The sequence below is a fragment of the Papaver somniferum genome, chromosome 7 (genome assembly GCF_003573695.1).
Source record: "Papaver somniferum cultivar HN1 chromosome 7, ASM357369v1, whole genome shotgun sequence".
In the NCBI taxonomy this organism is placed as follows: domain Eukaryota; kingdom Viridiplantae; phylum Streptophyta; class Magnoliopsida; order Ranunculales; family Papaveraceae; genus Papaver; species Papaver somniferum.
This window is the reverse complement of record NC_039364.1, coordinates 237,142,332-237,157,146: the sequence shown is the minus strand read 5'-3', so window position 1 is coordinate 237,157,146 and position 14,815 is coordinate 237,142,332. Positions and strand designations below refer to the sequence as shown.

General features: G+C 41.2%; 1 long non-coding RNA gene across 1 annotated transcript; it reads left to right on the top strand.

Annotated features, from left to right (window-relative positions):
- Positions 1-1,311: 1,311 nt before the first annotated feature.
- LOC113293540 lies at positions 1,312-1,930 on the top strand. The gene is made up of 2 exons (XR_003332354.1): positions 1,312-1,483; positions 1,687-1,930. It is a non-coding gene; the product is annotated as an uncharacterized LOC113293540 (long non-coding RNA).
- The last annotated feature ends 12,885 nt before the right edge of the window (positions 1,931-14,815 follow it).

Sequence of the window (14,815 nt, the reverse complement as noted above, 5' to 3'; positions counted from 1 at the left end):
TTTATGGTAAAAAAACCTTTACCTAACGGAATTAATTGGATATTACCTTTAGTGATCCATTGTTTTCTCAAACCAGTAACAACAGTTTCGAATCCTAATTTGACCAAATCCAATCTACCAATCAAGCTGAGCCTTCACTCATCTAGATTTTAATCCATAACCTCATCTGGAATAAACAAAGAAGGGGCATCCTTAGCTTCAGAGAAGGGAATTTCAGCATTCTCCATTAAATTTGAAACAAAAAAGGTGTATTAGGTTTACAACCCATATCCTTAACCGAATGAGATTTGATATTTTCGGACATGTTTTATGAAGATTTAATGCGTGAAACCAGACATGATGAAACACCAATCATCAAAACACCTGAACTACTGAGATCAAGAATTGCAGAAAACGAGAAATTTGAGAATTAAAACTGAGTTGGTCCCCGATTCACTCGCCGAGTTGCAGATCTTTTTTCGACGACCAATTTCTGAACCCAAGTTTCTTAATTCTTGTATGTGTAGTCCTTTAGAGTCGGCTTCGTAGATAAACTAGTAGCTATATTTTTACAGATAATAACAGTAGTTACTAGTCACTGAATTTATTGGCTTCTCTTTGTAACAATCTTCTATAAATTCTGAAGGCGAAAAAATTTACTGTTTGCAAAATGAAATTGCATTTTTCGCGGAGCTTACTGAATAAAATTAGATATTTATTTGTGAATTTTGATTACGCTAAAGGAGAGAAAATATTATCTTATCTTTTTCTGGAGCTTATTGAATATAATCTCTATTAATATGTATTTACGAATTTTTGTTATCTGAAGGAGAAGTATTTATGTTTATAACCGCATATATTAATAATCAACAACAAGACAACGAGAATTTTGAAATATATCAATCAAAAACTCAAAATGACATAATCCAAGTATGCACATGGATGTCAAAAAAGAAAGGTAAAAACGACCCTTCAGAGGAGTTTGTATCGTGCAGTAAATCTTGAACTTTCTATAAATTTGTAATCATGTAGATAGATTTTATGTTATAATAACATTTTCTATAAATTTCTAATCATACAGTTAGGGATGCACAAAACCGACCCAACCCACCGGCCCGACCCACACCCGCCAATTTTTATCCGTACCCGACCCAACCCGCCGACACACGGGTCGACTATGACTCACAACATCAGTTACCCACCATATGTTGGGTTGGGTGCGGGTGACACCTTCTGTCACCCGACCCAACCCGCCTACCCGCCGTTGATGTAATATTTTGATATTTAGGAAAATAAGCAACGTGTAAAAACCCCAGGAAAATAAGAAACGTGTAAGACATAGAAGTTGACTTTTCTAGATAACTCTCCCTTCTTCTTCCTCCCTTGCTGATTTTCTCTATTTACAGTTTAGCGTGAAAGAGAAAGAGAGTTTTTGAAATAAAAAATGAGAATCAAGATCGTCAGCTGAATGAATTAGAGAAGAGACGTGTGGAGAAGAAAAAAGGTATCAAACGATGAAAAATTTATTTGGTGATGATCAGATTAAGACTTAGATTCAGAATACCATCATCAACGTGAATATATCTCTGATAAGTTCACTTTTTTCTCTTTTAAATTTTTTTTTATCAAATTACAGTATTGTGGATCTCTGTTTTTCTAGGGTTTCAATGTTTGAACTAATTTTTTTTTTTTGCCTGAGATTATCAGAGATGTAGATGTAGTTGAGGATTGAGGTTGAATATTTATTAATCGGTGATGAATAATTGGTTTGGATGTTGATATGGATAGAATTTGAATAACCAAAGCACCAAACAGGTCAATTGTTTTTTAGAAGAATCAAAGCTTGTGAATCTTCTACTTCTGCAGCTTTCCCGTGTTGTTGATGTGAGAAATCTTGGATGCATTTTGTTCTATTTTATTGCATGAACGTAACTCAAATTCAGTTTATATATATGTTATGTTCTTGGTTATAAGAAAGTTACCAAACATTGATTGATGTAAATTTGTAGTCTTTGGATAAGTTAATTAGAGTTGTATTTCTTGGGATGACAATTTGGATGAGAGTCTCTATTGGTGGAAAGAATTGCAGCAGTGGTGGTTATCGGTACTGGATTTTTGGGGCATCTCTTGTTTTGGATTGAAATGGAAATTTTGTTGTAGCTTTGGCGAGGAAGAAAAATGAGAAGTTAGTTTGGGCGGGCATACCCGCCACCCACTCGAACCAACAAATCATAATGTGTGTCGAATTAAAACCGACCTACTATGATGTTGGGTTGGTTGCGGGTGACAACTTTTATTACCGCCATGAGTGGGTTGGGTGGTGGGTAAGGCCCAAACCGATCCATGTACAGCCCTACATAAAGTAAATCTTGCACTTACATATTGAAAGATTTTGGATCGCGTGACAGATAAAACTATTTACGAAATTTCCAACGATAATCCACAAGGCATGCTAGGAGATTGAAAGAAAAAAAATCACTAGGTTGAACTTGAAGGGCAAAGGAAACTAGCTTGTCGGATGCTTGAGTTATTACCAAGAGGGTTGTTTGCTTGAACAGACCCACACGACCACCTGTGGGCCGATTCCGTGCCTCGTCTCATGTGCCCATTTTAGTGTCCCTATATAGTCCGTTAGGGTTCAGGAAGATAGATCTCCTTTGCTGATCGTTACAGCGGCGCGTATCCATAATCCTCCCCTGCCTTCGTCCGTGAACCATCTTCTTTACCACCACCACTAAATCAAGAAGGTTATTATTGGGGCGTGACACTCCAATAGAAGGGATTTATTTGGATTCTTAATGTACAAAAAAGTGATTATGTGATATCCTAACACATATACAAAATGTCTAGATTACTCTTTAACTAGAAGTGATTTTACGTCCAGGTTTGAATTAATTCCAACCGTAGAATTTTATTTGCATGTAATTTTACGTCCAAGTTTGGATTAGTTCCAACCGTAGAAGCTCATTTTACGTCCAGTTTTCTTTTAATTCCAACCGTAGAATCCGATTTTACGTCCAGTTTTCTTTTAATTCCAATGGTAGAAGTGATTTTACGTCCAGGTTTGGATTAATTCCAACCGTAGAATTTTATTTGCATGTAGTTTTACGTCCAGGTTTGAATTAGTTCCAACCGTAGAAGCTCATTTTACGTCCAGGTTCCTTTTAATTCCAACTGTAGAATCTGATTTTATGTCAAGTTTTCTTTTAATTCCAACCGTAGAAGTGATTTTACGTCCAGGTTTGGATTATTTCCAACCGTAGAAGTGATTTTACGTCCAGGTTTGAATTATTCTCAACCGTAGAGGTTTATTTTACGGCCAGTTTTTCTTCCCACAAAAACTTTGTCCCAGAATTCACCAAGTATACAACAAAATTCATTAATTTAATTTTTATCTAATTAAATTAAATTAAATTAAAATTAATTAAATAAGAATTGTTTAGTCATTACAAAACTAATTGAGATAAGGGGTTTTTGATATTACTTATGGATGACCCGTTTTTGTCCTATTAGGTGACGTCCCTCCAATGGAATGTGGCGGCCCAATAATAGCCTTCTAAATCAATGAGTTATACCATGGAGGGTCGGTGGCAAAATGGTTGATTTTGGATGTTTGGTATGGGCTGACTCGGAAAATGATGTCATTGTTGGCGGGATTCAAAAGGATAAGGTGGTAGTACCTGTTCTGGTGAAAGTGATGCATCAGCACTTCTTCTAAAGTGTAAGTATCAAATAACTACTCAAAATTTTAAATTGAAGAAATTACATCTTGATAAAATGTTCTGTTCGTTTTTTTTTTAATTGCTGTAGTTTATGTGTTATTTTCTTGTCAATTTGTAGTGTATAAAGCAGATTTAATTAGACTTGAGAACGAGATTGCTGTTATTGAATGTTTACTTGATCAATTCTCGTATAACTCGAGTGAAATAAGAAAAGGCAAAATGTAGGTACGCGAAATAGGTTCGCCACGTGTTTGACGTAAAGAGGTAGAAAATCTCACTCCAAGATCCCAGTCAGTGACTTGCCAAATCAGATGTCAGCGTTATCTCGCCGAGGACCAATCACATGAAGAAAAGAGAAGGTATGAGCAAAGGCAGGGATACTCATACGAAGATTCGAAGGACCAGATTGGAGTACCCAGAAAGTCACCAAGGACGAAGTCAGGAAAAGCAAAGTAGGATTACTTGGTTGAAAAGACAGGTCACGAAGTAGATAAATTATGGAGCAAGAAAAGAGACAGGTGTCCCGACAAGCCCATGTGAAGGTAGCGAAAGAAAGGGAAAAACTTTATAGAAAATGATCCGGGCGAAGTAAAGGGCACCTCCGCGAGAGTATGGAGAAGTAAAATGAGTTGTATTCCATTAGGGTTAGTTGGCCTATAAATAGAGGTCCTTGGGCAAGATGTAGAGGGAGAGTTTTTTAGTTGAGTGGGAGAGCTTTGCTTAGAGGAGATTAGGGTTTCCTTGTGTTTAAGAACTTGTACTTTGATTTCTTTGTATGATTCATCAATAAAGATTTTGGGTTCATATTATTAAACATGTCTTAGATCTTGGTTACTTTTCTTTCGGGTGTGCTACTGGGTTTCCAGTAGTTACATTTTGGCGTCCAGAAACAGGGAGCTTAGATTGGGAATTTATTGTCATTTAAGGATTGGAGAGAAGCTAAAGTTGTAGGGTTTATAGGAAGATCTATATCGAAACTAGGATAAGTTGACGAATAGAACACCAGATCGAGCGGCACAGATGATAGCAACGAGGAGAAGCAAACGATTGGAGGTTAAAAGAGGAGGAAGAATGGAAAGAGGAGGAACATCGGCTGAAGGAGAAAGATAAGGCGTGAACCAACGGCAAACTGAGGAGGCCAACGGAGGGAACTTCAGAGAGGGCTCAATACACACTTCCGACACGGAAACCATCGTAGGAGAAGAGATGGCTCATGAGGAAATGAAGGAGAATATCGGTGAAGAGAACATGACGTTGGAGAGGCTGAGGGAAACGCTCTGCATCGCAAGAGAATGAGACAGGGATATATCGGAACAACACGCTCGATTGACAAGGCAGAATGCTAGATTGGTGTTGCAAAATCTCCAGCTGAACGAGGAGGTGGAAGTTGACGCCACGGATTCGGAAGTAAACTTGATATCATCAGGAGAATAAGAGTTACGACGAGGGAGACGTACCTGCGATGAGGACGGAGGAGAGCGAAGTAAGAGACGAAGAGAAAGCAGTGAAGAAAGAGAACTAAGAAGGGAATTGGAAGTGTCGAGTTGGGAAGATCAAAGGCGAGATATGAAGAGGAACAAAGGCGCGAGGAAGATGAGAGGAGAAGAGAAGATGAAAGACGACGCGAATTCAACCACAGGGAGGAGGAAGCAAGGAGACATGGTGAAGGAAGGCTCAATGAAATGAGGGGAGGCCGTCTGGGAGAAAGCGAAGGGAAACTGAACCAGGAAGTTTTGAACGAGCTGCGATATATGAGGGCACTGATCAACAATTCACGAAGAGGCGATAGGGTGCAACTGGCGGAAGCAATAGAAGAGGCCGATAAATCTCTGTTTACCTATGAGATCATGTACGCTGATATCCCAGAGAAATGTGTGTTGCCGACGCTCCCGAGCATATTTAGCGGATCTGAAAGTGTTGTGCAGCATTTGAAGCAGTACACCCTTTCGTTGATGCAATGGGGACGAAACGATGCAATACTTTGTCGATAATTCCCCGCGATCTTGGCTGGGGAAGCATTGGCTTGGTTTGACGGGCTACCAGAGAGATCGATTTCGTCCTTCAAAGACTTTCAGAGGATATTTCTGACCACTTATATAACCAACAACATGTAAAGTCCAGGGATTGAGACTTTATTTAACCAGTGAAGGAGACCTTCGGAAAGCCCGAGAGGATTAGTAACGAGGTGGAGAACGGTATGAAGCGAGCTTGCAAGGAGAGTTGACGAGAAGAATTTCATCTTAGGTTTTGTGAACGCATTGATCCCAACATACTTGTTGTACACCCAAATATTCATCATCCGTAATTCTTTGACGATGAATGAACTAAGGGAGTACCAAGAGGAGTACATAGCGTTGGAAGAAAAACAAAGGCAAGTCAGCGAAGTAGCACCAATTCCAGCAAATGAAGGGAATTCAAGATTACTTCCAAGGGCAGTGCATGTCGTGGAAAATGAACCTAAATGTGAAAAAAGAGCCTTCGACCCCGGTGCCGACAAAGTTTGTAGCTGTGTCAAGTGGATATCAAGAGTGGATCGATCAACAAAGATATGAGCAATCAAGACAAAGGAATTATGAGCCACGAAGTTACAACTCCGGGTATCAACAAAGGAATAACCAAGGGCCCAGATTTGGAGAGCGGCGACAGAATGCACCAGTGTTTGAAGATTTAAAACTCCCTAGACTTAATGCAACCGTGGAAAAGGTGTGGTAGGAAATCGTATTAACAGGAGAGATCCCGCCACCCCCCAATTTGGGAAGGGATCCACCTCCAGGTACCAGGATTCATGAGTTTTGCAGGTATCATCGCTTTCACGGACATCATACGAATGATTGCCGGAACATTCGACGAATTATACTTCGCCTGATAGAGCAGGGAAAACTCGCGCATTTCCTAGAGGATTATGTGCCACCACCATCACCTCGTGATAACCAGCCGATATATCGAATTGGGATAGATCGGGGAGCACAAATACCGAATTGCAATACGATAATACATGCAGCAAAGAGCATCCCTAATTTTCATGATAACATACTCAAAAGGGTGCATAAGAGGGATTTTGAAGGGAATGAAATATTCAGCGTCACCACGAAAGAACCATTAGAAGAATGGCAGAAAAGGGAAATAACATTCTCGGCAAAGGATGCGCTTGAAGGAGGAAATTCTCACACAAACCCGTTGGTTGTAACCCCGAACTTCGGGAAATACTCAAGATGGGAAGAAGACCAAGCCGGTGGGCGATTGACAGGATCCTGGTAGATACGGGGAGCTCGGTCGATATACTCTTTTACCATACATTTAAAACTATGGGATACAAGGACTCGGATCTCGTACCATCAAAATACAACATATATGGGTTCAATGGGGTTGCATCAAGGCCAAAGGGAGAACTGGATGTAAATATTTTCGTCGGCGAGCTGGAAACGAAGGTCACAGTCTGTGTAATAGCCATAGATTCGCCTTACAATGCTCTTATAGGAAGACCATGGATACATGGGATAAAAGGGATTGCATACACATATCACCAGGCCATACGATTTTCTATGCCGAGTGTCATAGGCGAGATAAGGGGAGATCTCAGGGATGTACAAGAGTGCATTAAAAAAGATGTCCATAACTATGAGGAGAAGTTAAGAAGGAAAATCGAACAAAAGAAGAGAGCCTGCGAGGAAAGAAGAGCGGAGCAATTGATGGAATTCGCAATTTAGGTAGGCGAATAACTGGTCGCGACACTGAAAGACGTAGAAGAGGCAGACAGAACATCGATTGATGGAGAAAAGGAACGTGAAATAACCCCATAAAAGGGAAGTCAAGTTGAAGTAAAGCACAGTGGAAAAGCAAAGAGGGGAAGGACGACTAAAGGAAGCGAGGTATCTAGAAGCGAAAAGGAAACTCCTGCTAACAAAGAAAAACGGACCCCACAAAAGGAAGTCAATACGAACACCTCTAAGCGAAAAGGAGTGGTGGTAAAAGGCCCGGAGGAAGGGATTGAACTGCGTAATTCAAAAGGTAAGGGAAAAGGGGCTTGTGAAGAAGAAGAGATGGAACAATTAAAAAAGGAACTTTATCAAGAAATACGAAAGAAATAAGACTTGGTGAAAGAGCGTATACGGTTGGAGAGGCAAAATGAGAAGCTTGTAATTAAAAACAATAATTTAAAGAGAAAACAAGCAGAGAATGACGCACGAAGAGAAAAGTATGTTCCAGAAAGAGCAGTAATAACCGAAGAACATCGCGAATTCCGGCGAGGAATCAAGGGACGAGGAGAACAGAATGAACTGGAAGACTGGAAGAGAGAATAGCAGGAGGGAATCTAGAGAAAGAGAGTATCTAATGCAGAAATCTATGACTGCCAGTAGAAGGGGAAACAATACCTAAAACCGTAGAAAAGGCAGTTGGGTTGCGACCCAGATTGCTGAACAAATGTGCAAGAGACGAACCGTGCAAGCCAGAAATAGAAACACTGTTCTCATTAAGGCAAAGAGAAAATGAAAACCAGCGAAGTCTTGTGGCGAGATGGGATGGGATCTGCAGAGATGTAAAGGGAAGAATTTCGGAGGAAGATTTGGTACGATCATTCATTTATGCGCTATCAACTGGGCATCCTTTATTCATGACGTTGTTCAAGATCAGGAACGAAATGAAAATGAAGGAATTGAGAAGATATCAATCAGATCATTTTCGTTTGGAGGAAGAACACTGATGATCAAGGAAGATTAATAGAATTAAGGAGAATGTAATGAATTTAATCTATCAAGTGATAATGTACCGAATCTTAAAAAGAAAAGCAATGAAAATTTGATGAATTTTGGTGAATAATATTACAAGTATGAATTTTAAAAGCTTACAAAGAATGATGAGACCTCGCATAAGAGGCAAATAAGATTCACGAGATAAACAGTTTCTAGGGAAACTTAAAACCTTCGCTTAGGGAGGCTGAGAATCCACGGAATGCACTCGCATGAAAACGCAAGAGGAAAGACCTAACGCATGTCGCGAATAACTCTCAGAGAGATAAGATAGGGGCAATAATAAGACCTATCCGCTGGGGGTCCCTTTTATGATGGCCTTCAGTAAGGGGTGCAGAAATATGACCAAGGCGCCGACGTATTCGGTTGAGCTGCGGGTGCCTGGGATGTCTGGAGTGCTACCGGCCATGTATGTTTGGAAAGTCTTGGCTACGATGCACTCGATCCCAAAGAAACCTCACTTAGGGTGTGACTTCTTAATCTCAAGCCACATCGGCGAAGGAAATAAGAAGTCACGAAAACAACTGACTGTTGTAATAACCGGATGGGAGGAGACCAACATGCATGTTAGGGTTAACCTCCTTGAAGGGGCAATCAGGAGGAATATAAAGGGATGTCACCCTCCAGAGTAGGGAGCTGTGTGACCAAAAAAGACGACAATGTCATGGGGCTAATGTTCATGGGAATAATTAGGCCTGTCAGATTGTCGCGGAGGAAAATAAAATAAAAGTTAAGACGAGGTTGATGGATTATTATTTGGAAGGATAATAAGCACCTGAGACTTCGTCGAATTAAAATCCTTCAGAAAGGATGAGGCAAAACGTAAGACCTTAACTAGGAGGCACAATAAGACCTTGTAAAACCGCAAACAAGTTCTCTCATAATAATTCGCAACCAAACCCGACAAGGAAGTTAACAAGTACTAATCAAACAGAGTATATATAAAATGTATCGACTTGTGTAACACTGGCTTGATCATCTAATGCTCGACGAGAAAAAGAGGCAAAGACACGAGACAAAGGAAAATACATATTGAAGAAGTGGCGAATATCGTATAAAGAAACAGATGAAACGAATGAGAGCTAGATGCAATGAAACAATTGGTGAATTTAAAAATATGAGCGACGAGATAAGGCTGTAGGAGGAGAATAAAATATTACCTTATATTCCTCTTCCGCATTATCATCATAAGGCTTAGTGCTCCAACCCAACGAAAGAAACAAAGGAAGAGGCAAAAGCTAACGAAATACGAAGATTAAAGGGACAAACATGAACAAGATGCGACAAGATGTTTTGCGAATCAAAGGGAGGTTAATGGATCCGCTAAGGTCAATTAACCTCACACCCAACCTCGAAAACACACAAAAGAACAAGAGGCAAGTATATACTTTAAGTTTCTTTATTCTTTTGAGTGTTTCCTCGGTAAGTATATACTGTACGAAATAAAAGTCATAATGTTGAGAAAATAACAAAAGATCACTGAATAAACATAGAAAACGGATAACCAAAATAATATCCGAGGAAGTTAAGATGTTTTCCTCCCCAAGCTTGGGAGCGCCCAGAAAGATAAAATATTTCTAAATTAGCCAAATAATATGATCAAGATGGGAAAGAAGAAAACTAAGGCTATTGCTGAGAAGAGGTGTTATCAGTAACGGTTGTTTCAGGGATCTGATGACATGCTCCACCAAGACCAACATCAGTACTAGCAAAATTTCCCTTGGGCTCTTCTCCCATGGTCTTCGTGTAAACGACCTTATGGTCCTCGCCATCTTCAGAAAACTCATCTTCTTCGCCTAGGGCGACTTCGTCCTCTTTTGGCTGTTCATCATCAGAGAACACCTCCAAAGGAAAGGTAGGATGAGGGATTTCGTGCTCATCACAGTAAGCATCGAAAAGAGAAAGCAGGTAGTTCTGGATATTCTTGCGAGATATCTTGGCTACCTTCGCGGAAGTTTCCATCATCTCATCGAAATCAGTGTTCAAGTTACCCACCTCATTTTGTAGGCGAGAAGCCTCCAAGCGAGATTCATCCCTTTTGTTGGAAAGGCGTAGGACTTGGATCTTGTGGCGCTCTTCGGATTCTGCAAAACAGGACAAAATCTTGTCAGAAATTTGTAAATCGACATAGCTAATGATGTATTGCATTACACCTAAGGCTACTTTCCAAATGCAAAAGGGTGGTATCCAAAGTCTCTTGAATATCGATATACAAATGATCCAACTCGGAGATTTTTAGATCTGAATCTTGGACCCGAACACATAACTCGTGATATGCATTATACCAGCATTTACCATGACCAAACTTTGAAGTATCTTTATCAGATTGCATGGTGAGGGAACCCTTGTTTTTACGAGAACCCGGGGGCTTGGCTTGAGAGGAGGGATTAACGGGCTTCTGGCGAGGGAAGTTGTCTAACTGAGCTTGAAGAAACTCCACTTTCGTCTTCAAACGGTCAACCTCCTCATTCAAATCAGTCACTTTATCGCAAGATCTGCGAAGATTAGCTACAACCTTGCTTTTACTGCTGATGACACGTTCGTAATCTTCTTCCAACCTCTTGTAAGAAGCTGTCGACGAAAGGTAGAGACTCCTTGAAGTAAAGAGGGAATTGTTGACTCGCTTAAGCTCCAACTTGAGGCGCTCATTATCATCATGGAGATGCTGATTCAGTTCCTCATTACGTGAACAGTCAATTGACAGACGATCTACTTGAGAGAAAAGAGTCTCGACCTTCTCATTCAAAATTATGTTTTCAGACACATAACAATCATTCTGGGTCATAAGGTTCAGATTCTTAGCACGCATATCTTCTTGCGAGGCAGCTGATTCGGAGGTATTCGCTTGGCTTTGCATGCATCGAGCTTGACGAAATATGTCATAAGAAAATAACAAAAGGAGAGACGAAGGCAAAGAAAGAATCTGCGAGGGAAGTAACTTACTCAAAAGCTTTTCCATTTTAAGACTTTGCTTGCTGGAGTGCTCCTTTTCCTCTTTGAGCTCCTTTGCCAAAGACTTGATCAGAGCCTCGTCCTTCTTAGCTTTCTCGCGAACAAGTCTAGTCTCCACAAGGTTGGCCATGTGCCGATTGACTTCCTGCGAAGTGGAGAGCTGAAACTTAGGAGATAAATCTTGGGATAGAGGAAAGACACAACGAAAAGAAAAATGGAGCCACCTGATTCATCAGTGTCGAGTGCTGCCGGAGAGTCAAATTCATAGAAGCATTTAGCATCATGGACGATTCCAGAGAGAGAAAGTCATCCACACTAAAGGTCACCAAAGATTCTAAGGCACGAGACTTTGTAGCAGGGTCTTCGCGAGCCTTGACATAGACGTTTTGGAGAAACTTCATGTCAGGGCTAAAGATAAAGTTGGAAATTATCAACGAAACTATCTGCCTCTTATTCTCGCCAATAGGAGGATCCTTGGCGAGCTTTTCGGGGTGTTTAACCTCGAGATGAACAAGAGGGTCAACTACTTTGGCAGAGCAGGATTCACGAGATTGAAGATGTTGAGGCTTGTTAGGAGTGGAGGAACTCGTAAGTATAGTAGTCTTGCGAACCGCATCCAAAGCGTCCAGGTCTAAGACCTTACGCTGCTTTTTGGGCCCACCAGAAGAAAGATCAACAGTCTGCGAGACAACAAAATTAGCGGGAAGGGCAACCAAAAGAACGAGGCATGCAAGCTGATAATAATAATGAAGTAAAAGTACCTGAGAAGAAGGAGGAGGAGGATTAGGATGTTCACACCTTTTCCGCCCCTTAGTTGACTCAGCAGCGGGCTGATTAACAAGGGAAGTATTACACCCGGAAGAATTGAAGATCGAATTTTGAAAATGTTAGGAGAAGACAATAATAAGCAAGGTGGATACATGTTTAGGAGCAGGAGACCCGATAGCGATACTCGTTTCCTTCTGATCTTTGAGTAGACCAACAACAAACAACTCGTACTAAGAAAGGAAGAACAAAGATATGAGATCCTATGAAATCAAAAAGCAAAACAAAGATTAAAATGAAAAAGATAATACCTCGTCAGGCTTGGACCAGTGAAGCTTCCAAGGGTCGCAGTCGGAAAGATGACGGTGTTGAGGAAGAGGACCCTTCCTAGGGTTTCCATTCTCGTCGAGACCTCAGACTAAAGGGCCTCCCACCACTAAGGAAAATGTCGCCTAATCTTCATCCACGCTGGAAGAAACAGTTTTTGGCGAAGTAATTTTATGGGATAGTTCAATACCCCATTCTTGGAACTTCTTGGCACTGGTAAACCTCGTCGAATAACTAGCAGCGAAAGAATCAGCGCTATAACCACGAGGATTGAACTCGTTAGTCGAAGATGGGATTTTCTAAGGCACGAGACTTTGTAGCAGGGTCTTCGCGAGCCTTGACATAGACGTTTTGGAGAAACTTCATGTTAGGGATAAAGATAGGGTTGGACATTATCGACGAAACTATCTGCTTCTTCTTCTCGCCAATAGGAGGATCCTTGGCGAGTTTTCGGGGTGTTTAACCTCGATATGAACAGGAGGGTCAACTACTTTGGCAGAGGAGGATGCACGAGATTGAAGAGGTTGAGGCTTGTTAGGAGTGGAGGAACTCGTAAGTATAGTAGTCTTGTGAACCGTAGCCAAAGCGTCCAGGTCTAAGACCTTACGCTGCCTTTTGGGCCCACTAGAATAAAGATCAACAGTTTGCGAGACAAAAAACTTAGCGAGAAGGGCAACCAAAAGAACTAGGCAAGCAAGCTGATAATAATAATGAAGTAAAAGTACCTGAGAAGAAGGAGGAGGAGGATGTTCACGCCTTTTCCGCCCCTTAGTTGACTCAGCAGAGGGCTGATTAACAAGGGAAGTATTACACCCGGAAGAATAGAAGATCGAATTTTGAAAATAATAAGCAAGGTGGATACCTGTTTAGGAGCGGGAGACCCGATAGTGATACTTGTTTCCTTATGATCTTTGAGTAGACCAACAACAGGCAACTCGTACTAAGAAAGGAAGAACAAAGATATTAGAGCCTATGAAATCAAAAAGCGAAACAAAGATTAAAACGAAAAAGATAATACCTCGTTAGGCTTGGACCAGTGAGGCTTCCAAGGGTCGCAGTCGGAAAGATGACGGTGTTGAGGAAGAGGACCCTTCCTAGGGTTTCCATTCTCGTCGAGACCCCAGACTAAAGGGCCTCCCACCACTAAGGGAACTGTCGCCCAATCTTCATCTTTCTCTATCTTAAGAGGACCCACGCTGGAAGAAACAGTTTTTGGCGAAGTAATTTTATGGGATAGTTCAATACCCCATTCTTGGAACTTCTTGGCACTGGTAAGCCTCGCCGAATAACTAGCAGCGAAAGAATCAGCGCTATAACCACGAGGATTGAACTCGTTAGTCGAAGATGGGATTTGCGAAGGATCCCCCCCCCCCACCCGAGCGGATAACGAGCTCGCTAGAGATGCGAATTGTGTTACCCGAAAGTTGAAAACCCCCACACTGGAGCTTATTCAGAATCTCGAAGAAAGTGGGGTTGGAAGGATTGTAGAGAGGGAAGGATAACCCGACCCTTAACTAACCAAGGGAGATTATCACCTTCTCTGAAGACCAGGAGTCAGAGAGAATCCATATTCTAGAGTTCAACTCCATGTCGGGAGTCGCGCAAACAGCAAGTGAAACAGAGAAATCAGTCGCTGGGAATAAGGATAGACCCATCTTCTGAAAATCAGATTGAAAATCCTCAAGGGATTTAAGTGAGGAAGTTGTGGAAATTTTCTTAGAAGCCATGATAATGAAGAAGAAGTCAAGGGTGAAGGAAAGGTACAACAATGGTGAAAGAAAGAAAGAAAGAAAGAAAACACAAAAACCAGAGAGACACAAAAGGCAAGAAGAGGAAAATAAGCCCCAAACTTAAGTCGAATTGGATATAAATAATGTAAAGGGATGACTGGTTTAACAGGTCGACGACACGTTCGAAGTATAGACAATCGGTAACAAACGGTTACCCAAAAGCGTGGAGACGGGAAGATGGAGAACGTGTCAGCTAGGGATTCTGGAACGGTTCTTATTCCATTCTCGTATAACTCGAGTGGAATAAGAAAAGGAAAAATGTAGGTACGCGAAATAGGTTCACCACGTGTCTGACGTAAAGAGGTAGAAAATCTCACTCCAAGATCCCAGTCAGAGACTTGTCAAATCAGATGTCAACATTATCTCGCCGAGGACCAATCACACGAAGAAAAGACAAGGTATGATCAAAGGCAGGGATACTCACACGAAGATTCAAAGGACCAGATTGGAGTACCTAGAAAGTCACCAAGGACGAAGTCAGGAAAAGCGAAGTAGGATTACTTGGTTGAAAAGACAGGTCACAAAGTAGATA